This window comes from Zootoca vivipara, chromosome 5 (genome assembly GCF_963506605.1).
Source record: "Zootoca vivipara chromosome 5, rZooViv1.1, whole genome shotgun sequence".
NCBI lineage: Eukaryota > Metazoa > Chordata > Lepidosauria > Squamata > Lacertidae > Zootoca > Zootoca vivipara.
In genome coordinates, this window is record NC_083280.1 from 5,531,409 (window position 1) to 5,546,666 (window position 15,258).

Below are 15,258 nucleotides of genomic sequence, written 5' to 3' on the forward strand. Positions count from 1 at the left end.
TGTTTACCTTTATCTACTTGCACTTTGACGTGCTTTCGAACTGCTAGGTTGGCAGTTCTGTGAAGTTGGAAGTTACTGTGAAGCTAGTAGCCACCAATAGCCCTCCCCTCCATAGATTTAATAATAATAATAATAATAATAATAATAATAATAATAATAATTTATTTATACCCCACCCATCTGGCTGGGTTTCCCCAGCCACTCTGGGCGGCTTCCAACAGAAAAATGAAATAAAAAAATCTATTAAACATTAAAAAAAAACCTAAACAGGGCTGCCTTCAGATGTCTTCTAAAAATCTGGTAGCCGTTTTTCTCTTTGACATCTGATGGGAGGGCATTCTACAGGGCGGGTGCCACTACCGAGAAGGCCCTCTGCCTGGTTCCCTGTAACTTGGCTTCTCGCAACGAGGGAACCGCCAGAAGGCCCTCGGCGCTGGACCTCAGTGTCCGGGCAGAACGATGGGGGTGGAGACACTCTTTCAGGTATACTGGACCGAGGCCATTTAGGGCTTTAAAGGTCAGCACCAACACTTTGAATTGTGCTTGGAAACGTACTGGGAGCCAATGCAGGTCCTTCAAGACCGGTGTTATGTGGTCTCGGCGGCCGCTCTCAGTCACCAGTCTAGCTGCCGCATTCTGGATTAGTTGTAGTTTCCGGGTCACCTTCAAAGGTAGCCCCACGTAGAGCGCATTGCAGTAGTCCAAGCGGGAGATAACTAGAGCATGCGCCACTCTGGGGAGACAGTCCGCAGGCAGGTAGGGTCTCAGCCTGCGTACCAGATGGAGCTGATAGATTTGTCTAATCCTCAAAGTTTGGTGGTCATCACTGCCTCTTGTGGCAGTGAGTTCCATATGTGCTGCACGAAGAAGTCATGCCTTTTGCCTGTCCCAAATCCTCCATAGTTCACTTCCCCAATTTGCTTACAGTGTTTATTTTGACACTCTCTCTCTCTCTCTCTCTCTCTCTCTCTGTGTGTGTGTGTGTGTGTGTGTGTGTGTGAGAGAGAGAGAGAGAGAGAGAGAGAATGCAGCAGGAGCTCCCAAACTTTTTTTTTTGTCCTGCGGGCACATTTGAAGATCTAAGAAACCACCATGGCCCTCACAAAATACCCACGTCATGGAAGGAAAACGTCAGGCAAAAAATCCAGGAGAAACACTTTCCCCTCCCCACAACAAACAACACACAGATATGACCGATCAAACAACAGGAAGCCCTCCCCAAACCAAACAACCAAAGAAAACAACTTCTTTTTGGAAGGGGCAAGCGTCCCTGACGGGTTTGTGTGTGTCTGAGACCCTCCAAGAATAGGGAGATGGCTGAGTAAAAAAAGGTAAAGGACCCCTGACAGTTAAGTCCAGTCACGGACGATTTTGGGGTTCCAGCGCTCATCTTGCTTTAGTGGCCAAGGGAGCCGACGTTTGTCCACAGACAGTTTTTCCGGGTCATGTGGCCAGCATGACTAACCGCTTATGGCCAAACCAGAGCAGCACACAGAAACGCTGTTTACCTTCCCGCCTATTCATCTACTTCCACTTTGACGTGCTTTCGAACTGCTAGGTTCCCCAAGAATAGGGAGATGGCTGAGTACTCTTAGCCATTTTGGGCATCTCCATTTGGAGGGGGAAGTGGGGTATCATCCCATCCTGACGGAGCCTCAGGTTGCAAACATGATCCGTGCGGGAGGCACATTCGCAACCCACAGTGCCATGTCTGCGCATGTGTGTGACGCGATTTGGCGCTTCTGCGCATGCGCAAAGCGTGATGTAGCGCTTCTGCGCATGTGCGAGTGCCAAAAGCCGGAAGTACCATTCTGGTACTTCCGGGTTCGGTGTGTCCGTAACTCGAAAACACCCAACCCACAGCGATCGCAACCTGAGATATGACTGTATAAAGCAACAGTGTCTTGTTGGCAATCTCTGACTGGAAGAGTGCTCCAGCGGGTCTTGTGGACGGGAGGCACTGAGCGGTCCCCCATAAAGAGGTGCGTCCTGAGATATCTTCCTGTGCAACTTTGAGATGAAAGTCCTTGTGGGACGTGCCAGCATGTGTGGCTGGTGTCGAGCGTCCTGCTGCCAATTTAATTAAAGAGCAAGAGTGGTGTGATGGTTTGAGTGTTGTCGGACCAGGACTTGCGAGAGACCCAGGCTCAAATCCCCACTCAGCCATGAAGCTCCCTGGGCGACTTTGGGTTCTCAGCCTAACCCACCTCACAGGGTTGTTGTGGGGATGAAGCGAAGAGGTGCACAACCACGTTCGCCACCCTGAGATCTGGAGAAAAGGGGGAGATATAAATGCAGTCAGTCAACCCAGCAGCATCCTCTAAAAGAGAGCAGACCAGTTGAGCTATGTTCTGACTCTGCAGCCGGAGGCCAGTTGCCGGAAGCTGCAGAAGGCAAGGTCGTTTTTTTGCTCAGCCTAAAGGATTCCCACAGGCATCTCCCACTGTGAAGACACGATGCTGGTCAAGATGGGCCAGCATGACTCTTATGTTTTTATGTTCTCCTGGGCTCCTTCCGTCAACCAACCAGCCTCAAGCACGTGCCTGAGGCCATTGGTTTTTCTGGGTGCCCATCCCAGATCCGTTTGAGTAGATAAGAAGGGATGCATACAGGCCACGAAGGAGCCAAAACAAATGCCCGCACTCTTTCGTCATCTCTAATTACCCTGTGGTCAACCTGGCTGCTGGGAATTCCCTGCGATAATCCATTTCACAAAAGGCAGAGAGGCAGGCAAGTTGCCCAAGATGCAAATGCAGAAACAGAGAAAGCTGGTTTATAACCAAGGCAAAGCACTGGCCCACCTGGCCCGGTAATGTTGCATACCCTTCAACATTTCTCCGGTGAAAATAGGGATGTCCTATTATTTAATAATAATAATAATAATAATAATAATAATAATAATAATAATATCCCACCCATCTGACCTGGTTACCCCAGCCACTCTGGGAGGCTTTCAATATATATAAAAACATAATAAAACATGAAACATTAAAAAACTTCCCTATACAGGGCTGCCTTCAGATGTCTTCTCGAGGTTGCATAGTTACTTATCTCCTTGGCTCGGTGGGGGGGTCACATAACTCCATACCCTCCAACCTTTCTCTGATGAAAACATCCTAAGGAAAAGTGGGACATTCCGGGATCAAATCAAATACTGGGACAGCTTCTGTAAATGATTGTCTCTGGGAAACAGGGACATTTGGAGGGTCTGTTGATGCACGCCACCCATACCTGCCAAGTTCCGGACGTAAAGATCCGGGATCGGCAGCGCGCGCATGACCGGAAGTTGCGTGACGCAACTTCCGGTGGCGCTTCGCCCTTCTATGGGCACCAGAAAATGGCGGTGCCAGCGCCGGAAGACGTTTCCGCGCATGACCGGAAACACGTAAAAGCGACTTCCGGCGCCGGCGCCGCCATTTTCTGATGCCCATAGAAGGGCAAAACGCAACCGGAAGTCGCGTCACGCAACTTCCGGTCATGCACGGAAGCGACTTCTGGCGTCGGCGCAGCCATTTTCTGGTGCCCATAGAAGGGCGAAGCGGCACCAGAAAAATGGCCGCCGGGCCAAAGCTGATTTAAGGGACAATACCGGGATTTTAACTTAAACGGGAGACCGCCGGGAAACGGTAAGAAAAAAGGGGTTTTCCCGGCAGATACGGGATACTTGGCAGCTATGATGCCACCCCAATGTTTGAGCGGCGGGAGACTCCTGTGGTTCCTGAACTTTCCCAGCCAGGGTTTGGTTTCCTTGGAATGAAGGTCAATAGTGACTGTGGTGTCTTGTATATGGTTTTATTTACACATACATACATACATACATACATACATACATACATACATACATATACATACATACATACATACATACATACATACATATCATGAGCGTAAGATGGAGGGTTCATAGAATTTATATGCCATTAACCTTCAGAGGTTAATGAAGACGCAGGTGGTGCTGTGGGTTAAACCACAGAGCCTAGGGCTTGCTGATCAGAAGGTCAGCGGTTCAAATCCCTGCAATGGGGTGAGATCCCGTTGCTCAGTCTCAGCTCCTGCCAACCTAGCAGTTCGAAAGCACGTCATGTGCAAGTAGATAAATAGGTACCGTTCCGGTGGGAAGGTAAACAGCGTTTCCATGCACTGCTCTGGTTTGCCAGAAGTGGCTTAGTCATGCTGGCCACATGATCCAGAAGCTGTACACTGACTCCCTCGGCCAATAAAGCGAGATGAGCGCTGCAACCCCAGAGTTGTCTGCGACTGGACCTAATGGTCAGGGGTCCCTTTACTTTTACCTTTAACCTTCAGAGGATGAATGGGTTGAGCAAGTCTAACTCTTGCCTGGGGCCCAGCACCCTCCATTCGTTCGCCTCAAACCATTTCCATCATCCTGCACAGCCCAGGTGTTCCTCTGTGCCACTATCACACAGGATAGTGATACAGGGATGCACTGAGCAGACCTTAGTAGCTGCAAGATGGCCAGCGGCCCAGGAAGACTGGGAAATCTTAATCATTGTGAATGATGACAGAGTGGCTGGAAGGAAGTGGGTGTGTGTTGTACCTTTAAGAGTCAGTTGAAAAAGGGGTTTTTCCCCTTCATAAGGCATTTTGTGAAGATAGAGGACTGGGTCCGTCTAGGTTGGTGGCCATCACTGGCGCCTGCAGCAATGAGTTCCATTGTTAACTAGGCATAGCACGAAGAACGACTTTCAAATCCTATCTGTCCTAAATCTTCCAGCATTTGGCCTAACTGGATGTCCACAAGTTCTAGAGTTAGGAGACAGGGAGGGAAACTTTTCTCCATACACTTTACCCAAGCCATGCCTAATTTTGTAAACTTCTTCAAGGTCGCCTCTTCCTTGCCTTCTCTCTAACCTAGACAGTCCCAAACGCTGCAACCACTCTTCATAGGTGAGTCACTCCCTCCCTGTGAACATTTGGCTGGTGGCCCTTTCCCGAACCTTTTCCAACTCTACAATATCCTCTTTGAGGTAAGGTGACTAGAACCATAGATTTGTCATTCAGATTGGTGGTGCAATCCACCAGCCACAAAAAAAGAATGAACTGGTAGCAGGTAGACCGTAGACCAGAGGAATGGAGGTCAGGCCTCCCCTGTACCTTTAGTTAAAAGCTTTGTTGCAGAGGGCATTTCAGCCAGTGCAGCTTGTTGTGCAAGAGTGGTGGTGGAGGAAGCTTAGCATTCCCCACAAAGGTTCTCTCTTTTTTACACCTCTAGAAGGTGCAGAAGCCCTCTTCTCATTGCAGAGCCTGGCCAGTAGTTGAGGGGACCAAAATTGGTGGGGTTGTTGGGAAGGTGCAGGAGCCGAGACCGAAAGAGATTTATGAGCTCTGGATGCAGCTACTGTGTGAGAATTTCGCTCCAGATCAGTGAGGGTCCTCAGAGCTTCAGACATGGCTGGGAAGTGGAGCTGCCGGGCTTCCCATCCTTCGAGGGGACGGTGTGGTGGGACAGGCCCCAACCCCCGCCTCTCGGCAGCCTGGTCCTCGGACGTGCCGTGCCACCGACCTCCCTTTTTGCAGCCAGACAGCACAACAATGGGAGGGAGAAGAATGGGCTGTGCTTTTCTGAGAAAGCTAGTGCATGAACTAATACTGATAAGTAGGGGTGGCGGTTCTCGCCTCCTGGAAAGCACTCGGTGTGGCCTGGGGGGGTCACCCCTCACAGCTGTGAGTCAGAAGCAATGGTGGCGTGTCTCACGTAGGAGAGAACCCACCAAGCATTAAAAAAACCCACCACCTGTGGTTCACTAGCTGGTACTGGACTCCAGCTCCTGACATCCCTGACCAGTGGTCATGCTGGCTGCTGGAGCTGCTGGGAGTTGGAGTCTGGCAACATAAAATAATAGAATTGTAGAGTTGGGAGGGACCACGAAAAGTCATCTAGTCCAACCCCCTGCAATCCAGCAATCTTTTGCCCAGTGTGGGGCTCGAACCCACAACCCTGAGATTAAGAGTCTCATGCTCTACCGATGGAGATATCCCATTACCATTCTGGGGTGTATGTGTGTGTGTCACCCCCTGAAGTATGATCAAGAAGCAAAATGGTCAAGGGGAATGGGGGTGATTCCCCCTATGAGAAAAGGTGAGTAACTTTGTGCTAGGCATGGAGGAAGCAGGCAAAGTTTTTCTCCTTCTCTCATAATGCTAGAAGCGGTGGACATCCAATGAAGCTGACCATTGGAAGGCTCAGGACAGATAAAAAAAAGTCTCCTTCTTCACGCAACACATGGACGGACTATGGAACTCACTGCCACAGGAGGCAGTAATGGCCGCCACCCCAGATGGCTTTAAATGAGGATTGGACAAATTCCAAAAGGGTAATACTATCATTGGATAATGGCTTTATTCTGCCTCCACAGTTGGAGGAGAGATGCTTCCAAACACCAATTGCTGGAAACCACAGGAGGGAAGAGAGTGCTCTTGTGTTCAAATCCTGCTTGCTGGTTTCCCACAGGCAGTGTTTTTTTCTTAAAAAATGTTTAGGGGTACTCTCATTTTGACTCAAGGAAATGTTTAGGGGTACTCTCATTTTGACTAATTTGTTTAGGGGGTATGCTTGCCCTTGCGTACCCCCCAGAAAAAAGCACTGCCCACAGACCACTGTGGAGAGCAGGATGCTGAGAACTAGGTGGGCCACTGGCCTGATCCAGGAGGCTCTAAAAGCTAGGATAGCTCAGTCCGTAGGGCATGAGACTTTTATTGTCAGGATGGTGGGTTTGAGCCCTATGTTGGGTAAACAATCCCTGCATTGCTGGAGGTTGGACTAGACCACCCTCGTTGTCCCTTCCAACTCTACAGTTCTATGATTCCATACATAAAACAATATAAAGGCCCTGTTCATTTAAAGGAAATAGTTTGGGTGGGGTGACAGAGCAGCATGAATACAAGCTACAATCAATGTTCTAATGGTTACTTGCAATAGCAGTTGTAATTAACTGGCTGGTTTGACAGTAGCTCAAAACAAAACAAAACAAAACAAAACAAAACATTTCAATCCAAATGGTTTCTCTCTTTTACTTAAAAAGGGATAGAAATATAGTGTATTGTGTCACACACTTAAAATGACACGATTTGTAGTTTTCTTGAAAATGTTTCCAAGAACAGCTGCTTTGCAGAGTGCAATTGATCCCACAGATACTCGGATGAGCAGGTTACATTGTTTTGCACTAGTAGAAGAGGAGTTCAGATTTGATACCCCGCTTTATCACTACCCGAAGGAGTCTCAAAGCAGCTAACATTCTCCTTTCCCTTCCTCCCCCACAACAAACACTCTGTGAGGTGAGTGGGGCTGAGAGACTTCAGAGAAGTGTGTCTAGCCCAAGGTCACCCAGCAGCTGCATGTGGAGGAGCGGGGGATCGAACCCGGTTCCCCAGATTACGAGTCTACCGCTCTTAACCACTACACCACCTTTACACCATTGCATTTATGAAGCACACATGGAAGGGAGCATCACCATGGTGGATATGCTTCAGCCACAGATGATTAAGACCCAGCCGACACCACTTCTACTTTACTTATCTTTGCCAGGAAAGAAGCTTCTCATATGCGATGCTCCCTGGCCAGAGGCAAGTGTCCTAATCTGAATTGTTGGCAGGCTCTGTTTGTTTTACTGTATGGAAGCCAGCTAGCCATCCAAGTTGGCTTTCCAGGTGTGTGGGGAGGAGCCTGTGGCCAGCTAGGGACCTTGATCTCCCTGAGCCATCATATTCAGGCTGAAGCTGAGTGAGGCCACAAAAGAACTTTCCCCACGCAATTGAGCACTTTGTGGAATGGGAGGCAGAGTCTGGCTCTTCCAAAGACTGTGGCCACATCTGTACCATATGTTTAAAGCACGACAGTGTCACTGTAGGACAGGTGTTGTGTATTAAAGTAATAGCACAGCCAAGTATGTATTGTAATATAATATATAGAGTTTATTTGAATGCATAAGTTCCAGCGGGAACGTATATCATTTGCTGGTTCAGAGTGCAGGATTTGGATCCGCTGCTGGATTGGTTTACGCTGGAGGGAATCCTTGCCATTGGTTCCCGCCAAAATGTATCTTTTCCCTGCTAGTTCTCTGTTACTATATAAGTCCCAGTTTTCCCCATTCCCTGTGTTCTGGCTCTTACTTGTTCTTTGAAGTAAAGAGATGTTGTACCAGATCCTCGCCTCCTGCTTCTTATTTGCACTGAGCTGAAATCACTGAAGACCCACTACACAACATGCTGGCGACGAAGGTGGGATCCGGCTTGCCCTGAATGGATGTCAGAGGTCGGCATCCGGAATCAGAAGAAGAGGAGGAAGAAGTCATAGACGCTCCTGAGTACACCATGGCAGGAAGTAAAATCATTGAGCCATTTAATTCGGGAACTGCTGAAATCACTGAAGACCCACTACACAACAACAGGCATGTCCAAAATCCATTTCGGGGGCCTAATTCGGCCCACCGGTCGATTTAATCTGGCCCCTGTGGCATTATATGTCCTGGGCTAAAATACTAAAAAAAAAAGCTCAACAACTTCAATCCTAAAACATGCTCAACAACTTTGGTTGGCCCTCACATATGTTCACTTCATCAAATCTGGCCCTCTTTGAAAAAAAGTTGGGGCACCCCTGCTGTAGGAGATGGCAGTCAAACATGCATGGCTGCTAGTTAGCACGTGAAGAGGATAAAGACCAGAGAGTTGTATTGCTAGATAGGCTCAGCTGGATGGTTATTTCCAGAGGGTGATGCTTGGGAAATGCTCTTCGGCTCCATGGAGCCTCCAGTGTGTGGTTCCTCATGTTCGTTTTTATCCCCTACGCTACTTAAAATATACATGAAACCGTTGAGTGGGGTTATCTGACATTCTGGAGTTTGTTGTCAGCAATATGCTGATGACACACACAGCTCTACTTCTCCTTTACATTGGCGGGTGAGGCAGTGGAAGTGCTGGACTCACTAATGGACTGAATGAGAGTTAGCAAACTGAAGCTCAATCCAGATTAGACGGAGGCACTGTTAGCAGGCAGTTCCCTAGACTGGACGTGGGGGAGGTTGCCTGCTCTTGAGGGGGTTACTCTCCCTCTGAAGGATCGGGTACACAGCTTGGGGCTACTCCTGGATCATTTGCTGTCGCTCAAGGCTCAGGTGGCCTTGAGTGCCTTCCATCAGCTTCAGCTGGTGACCCAGCTATGCCCCTATCTGGACAGGCATAGCCTAACTACTGTCTATGCTCTAGTAACCTCTAGGTTAGATTACTGCAATGTGTTATATGTAGGACTGCCTCTGAAGACGGTTCAGAAACTTCAGCTGGTACAGAATTCAATGGCCTGGTTGCTCACCGGGACAAGACGGTTTGAGCATATTACACTGATCCTGGTCCGACTCCGCCAGCTGCCAATTAGTTTCTGTGCCCAATTCACAGTGCAGGTTTTGACTTATAAAGCCTTAAATGGCCCAGGAGTGCAATGCCTCAAGGACCACCTCTCCCCATAGGAACTGACCCAGACCCTCTGATCATCATCGGAGGCCATTCTTCATATGCCTCCCTCCTCCACAAGAGGTCCAGAGGGTGGCAACACGAGAACAGGGCCTTTTCTGCAGTGGCTCCGTTTGTGGAATGTTCTCCCCAGGGATGCTTGACCGACGCCTTCATTATACACCTTTAGGTGCCAGGCAAAAACGTTCCTCTTTAACCAGGCCTTCAGTTGATTGTCATTCAATGCCCCTTTAAATGTGTTGTGGAAGTGGAAATTGTTGGGTCTGCCTTTGATTTCATTTTCATTATGTATTTTGTGATTTTTCTATCGTGATTTTATGTTGCGAACTGCCCTGAAGGACAGTATACAGATTTAATATGTAATAATAATGAAAATAATTTGTCAAAATGTGATCAGAGCCACACAACATTCAACATGTTTTTCTTCACATAATTGTTATCTAAAGTCATGTACAGTACTTTGCTCATGTGTTTTACACCCTAAAAAAGAATTTGTCAGGGTGCTACATTCATAGATCTTCAGTCATCAGTTGTAGTAACAAATATTCTGCTCCACTGCTGGATATTCCGTTTTCTTTCACATGCACACTCATCGGATTCCATTGATTCAACACCTCCACCTGTTCTTTCTTATCCTTCAACATTGTTAGTTTAACCACATTCAGCTACTCCCACGTTTTCCTACTGGTGTCTAATTTATTTTTGTTTCTGTACATTCTTCCATGCTGTAGCAAACACACTCCTTGCAGTCATCAACAAGACACACTTGTATTCCATAAACAATAAACAAGTATGCTCAGCAAACATATTGGGGGATCTAAAGGGACTTATTCCTGGAAAATGTATCTGGTTATTTCTGTTACTTAGGCCCTCCATAACTTGTTTTTGCAAACTGCTTGGCCCTTTTCCTTTAAAAATAAAATTAAATAAAAATAAATATTAAGCAGTTCAAAAATGCATTTAATGTAAACAAACAAACGTTTGCTTTTTTAACGATGGTTTTTCCTTTGTTTTTAGCGGTTCTTGTTTGCAATCTGTAAGCGGCCTCGAGTCCCTGTCAGGGAGGAAAAAAAGGCGGGCTGTAAATAAATATATAACCAACCAACCAACCAATAACTAACCGAAGCTAACTATATATATTAATAGAAACACAGACACCCGAACACGTATAGACAATCAATAAATAATAAACATACACATATATAACTAGAAGCTAACGAAATAAACGTAAACGCACAAATACACCGACAGAAGCTAAGTAAATAAATAAATACAAACACGCACGTGCAAACGAAGCGAGCTGGGCAGCCCCTGCTTTCGACGGAATACGGTAATGCCGGCTTGCAAGGGGCAACCGGCCCCCCGAGGCCACCCCAGGCCAGCGGGGCTTCGCGCTTGCGCGCTCTCCTCGAACCTTCGCGCGGCGAGGTGCAGCTTCGCGCCACGCGGGGTTTTGGGCCCTGCCGCTGCCCGTAGAGCCACACCTGACCCGGAAGTAGAGGGAAGGCAGGAAGTGGGGAAACCTTTGAAGGCTCCTCAGTGATGCGAGTGGGGAGTTTGGGGCAGGTGAGTGAGGGGCAGGGTGTGTGTGTGTGGGGGGGGGGGCTCATTGCCCGTTTGCGGGTTGGGGCCGCCGCCGCTTATGGCCATGGGGCTGGTCTTTCCCCGCATCGCCTTCCCCGCCTGGCTCCAGGGCTGGGGCTGAGTCACTTGTGTGTGTGTGTGTGTGGGGGGGGAAATGACCCGGTGGGCTTCGACCCCCCTCACCCCCAGTTGCCCCCGGGAAGCTGCCTCACACCGAGCCAGGCCACCGTCCCATCTAGCGTAGCATTGCCTGCACTGGCTGGCAGCTGCACTCCAGGGTTTCAGGTGGGGGCGTGTGTCTGTCTCTCCCGGTACTACCTGGAGATGCTGAGCAGGGGGTGAACTTAGGGCCTTCTGCATGCATGAGCTATGCGCTTTCTCAGAGCCTTCCGTAGCCCTGGGTCCCGAATCACTTGCCCCTCCACCTTTTTTCTTTTTCTTTCTATTTTAAAAAGGGATTTGCATATTCTTATCCTGCCACTGTTAGGTGTGCTGTATTGCCTTATGCATGCATGATATCTGTCTTGCCTACCTGTTTGCCCCTGTTCACTTCAGAGTGTGTTTTTCTTTGCCTTTGCCTGTTTGTCTTGTATGCCTGAATGGGGTCCAAAAACGCATTGGCAGCCAGTGCAGTCGGACCAGGATTGGTGTAATATGCTCAAACTGTCTTGTCCCGGTGAGCAATCTGGTTGCCAAATTCTTCACCAGCTGTAATTTCCAAACCATCTTCAGAGGCAGCCCCACATATAATGTGTTGCAGTAAGCTACCCTAGTGGTTACCAGAGCATAGAGGACAGGAGTTAGGCTATCCCTGTCCAGATAAGGGAACAGCTGGGCCATCAGCCAAAGTCAATGGAAGGCACTCCAGGCCACTGAGGCCACCTGAGCCTCAAGCGACAGCAATGGATACAGAAGTACCTCCAAACTGCCTACATGCTCCTTTAGAGGGAGAGTAACCCCCTCAGGAGCAGGCAACCTCCCAGGCATCTGGCATAGGGAATTCTTGGTGTGAACATTGGAAACCACCTTGTATTGCTGGGCCATATAGCTCAGTATTGTTTACACCAGGCATCCCCAAACTGCGGCCCTCCAGGTGTTTTGGCCTACAACTCCCATGATCCCTAGCTAACAGGACCAGTGGTCAGGGATGATGGGAATTGTAGTCCAAAACATCTGGAGGGCCGAAGTTTGGGGATTCCTGGTCTACACTGACATAGCAAGTGCCTCTCTAGGGTTTTAGACAAGAGTCCCTAGAGGTTCTACCTGGAGAAGCTGCTAGGAATTGAACTCGGGATGTTTGCGTGCGAAGCAGATCCTCTGCCACAAAGCTATGACTGACCCCCACGGTATGAGAAATATGTAAGGGTCTATCTACCAGTAATTCTATTTGTGATTATTTCATGTACTCCAAAGGGGTTAAAACATTATATAGTTTGGGCAGAATTGTTGGTAGTCCTTCAGTGGATTCCTCACAAGCCACAGCAATGTGCTGAAACTCTTCCCCCCTCCCCTTGCATTGTTTTCTGTGGTTGCCTGCTTCCACTTGTTATACTTCTAGCAAGGCATGGGACTTACCCTACTATAAAAGTGGTATACCGTAGCTAAGACCTAGGTATATTGTAACTGAAATAAATACATACGGTATTCTTCCTCTGTTTATCCCTGCCTCCATTTTCTTCCCCTTCGTCTCTTGCCTCCCCTGTGATTGCAAACTCTGAAGGGCAGGGACTTGTGCATTATATTTTCTCGTTACGACATACAGCAAAGGCTGCAACTAGGGCCTAATGCAGCTTTGATCTGCTGCCTTGGTGACACCCAGTATTTCTCATTGCAAGGGGTTATAGTGTGTTTAGATGAGTTTCCTAGAAAAGAGGGCGTTGTTGCCCAGGGAAATGTGTGTTTTTTTCTTGCTAGACTGTCTTCTTTCTTTCTTTCTTTCTTTCTTTCTTGGGTCTAAAGGGTGAGTGAGAGCAACTTTCTCCTAATCAGGGCAGCCTGTGTGCCCCTGTGATTGGGATATCCCCAAAGAACTGAAAATGTAGATCAGGCCAAACCCCATTTTCTAGTGTTTTATGATCTGGTATTCAGAGGTACACTGTACATAGGCGTTTCATTTGTGGGATGTAAATAAACTCACTGAGTTTGAAACAACAAAAAGGGAGCTATCTTCCAGTGTCTAGTCATTTATTGTGGCTTGCTGTGTTAGGAAGAAGTTTGATCTCCTTTGCATCACAAATGAGGGTGTTCATTCCACCCATTCGTTGGGTCATCCTGGACTGCCACAACATAAAAGCATGAAGTTGGGTGGGGCAACACTACATCCTCCGTATAATTTTGTTTTGGGAATACTATTATTAAGTATCTGGGTGTGATTATAGCACTGAGCATACTTAATAACCTTTTCTATTTTTACTCTGAGCTTCCTTGAGGCCGATATTAAAGGTTTGAAGGAATCCCTCCCCCTTGCCCCCACCCCCAGTCAAATGGGATAGAGACTCTGGGGTGTGTTTGTGTGTGGGAGCTTGATGGCTTGTATGCAGTTGGATACTCCTTTGTGAGACACGCAGAACCGTTTCCTCTGCAAGGTGCTGCCTTTTCCTTTGTACTTTCACTCTGCTTGTGAAACTCTCTGGTCTGCATGTTCTGGTGAGCCAATGGACCTGTGTTTGGTTGGTGGGGGCAGGTGTGTTGGGCTGTGTGGCTGTGGATCCCTATTGCTTTTTCCTGGAATTGTAAATATCTACCCACATGCAGGTGTGTGTGCAAGTAAAAGAGTGGTCGCTGGTTGAGCTCAGAGGTGTAGGTCACTGGGAAATATCTGCCACTGTGACAAGCTTTCCTTCTGAACGTCATACATCTCTGAAATATGTTGACACCATGAAGTCCCACATGGGGATGAGTGGGTCTGACCCTGGCAACACAAGATGGGGTGCCTGAAGGAGAAAGGAGTGTTTAGGTGAGAGATTGCTGGGAATGAAGGGGAAGGTTCAGCTCTTTTCTCTCAGGTGCCGCCCCCCACTTTATATGTGACTGGAGCAGATGTGTGTCAGGGCTGTGTGATACCTCCTTTTCAACATCATGATAAATCATCCGCTAAACATCGTGATATGCCGATATATCACGACGTCTGAAATAAAGATGTGTAATTTCCGTAGACTTAAGGGTCTAAAGCTGACACATTTTTACTTGCCTTTAACCAATTGTTACAACCATTTTTTTATAAAAATAATACAGAACAACAGAGGCAGCAGGAATCATGAGAGAAGTGATGACTAGCTTCACGTTTTTCCCCATATCACAATTTTTACATAGCACAGGCACACATCGTGGCCCATGATTTATCGCCATGTCAAATATTATGAAACTGTTATCACGATGTGGACTTCAACTGATTTTGGACTGTGTATTGATACATCACCCATCCCTGGTGTTTTGTGTGCAGTTTGATGCTCACTTTATAGCTCATTCCACTTCCTTTTAGTTTTACTTCATATATACCAGAGAAGGGGTATCTGTGGCTTTCCAGATGTTGTCCCACCTGCCCCAGCTAGCAGGCCCGCAGTCAGAGATGATGGCATCTTTGGTCCAAGAATATCTAAAGTGGCACAGATTGCCCATTCCTGATAGAGGGAAGGAAGATAGCTAGCTGGTGTGACTCTGTTGCAAAGATCTGGAGCCTCTTCCTCCTGTCCTGTGTGTGTATTGGTTTTAACTGCTGATGAATAATTACATTTTTAGTGCTTTTGCGCTGAGCTCCCTTTAGGATTTCTACTGTTTTAAGGTTATAATAACTTGGCCGAACCCTCTTGCCTGTCAGTCCTACTTCCACCCCTGAATCTAAAGTTGGCTGGAAGTTCCTTGGGACAGAGAACTATCTTCTGCTTGTCCTACTCTGCCCTGTGCCCTGTACACTGGTCGATACTGCTGTGCAATTAAATGATCAGGGTGGTCCTTCATACGGGACTGAGGAACTGTGCTGTCCTCAGTTGCCGGAGTTTACCACTTACGAGGTTTGTACCCTGTTTCTCATATTTTAAGGCATCCCCATAAAATAAGCCATAGCAGGATTTTTAAGCATTCAAGGAATATAAGCCATACCCCGAAAATAAGACATAGTGATAGGAGCAGCAGCAATGCCGGCCGCGGCAGGAGGAGGAGGAAAAAAATAAGACATCCCTTGAAAATAAGCCA

At 47.7% G+C, this 15,258-nt stretch overlaps 1 protein-coding gene across 4 annotated transcripts in view; it reads left to right on the plus strand.

The window, feature by feature from the left end:
* The first annotated feature begins 10,925 nt into the window (after positions 1-10,925).
* DIS3L2 (DIS3 like 3'-5' exoribonuclease 2) overlaps positions 10,926-15,258 on the plus strand; it is a 199,118-nt gene continuing 194,785 nt past the window's right edge. For 2 of the 4 annotated variants that reach the window (XM_035132943.2, XM_035132940.2), the window contains exon 1: positions 10,950-11,049. The gene's annotated coding sequence lies outside the window, so the exon portion shown is untranslated. Of the gene's footprint in view, positions 11,050-13,014; positions 14,024-15,258 lie in introns of those variants that run through there. The other 2 variants (XM_035132946.2, XM_035132941.2) reach the window with 2 other exon arrangements.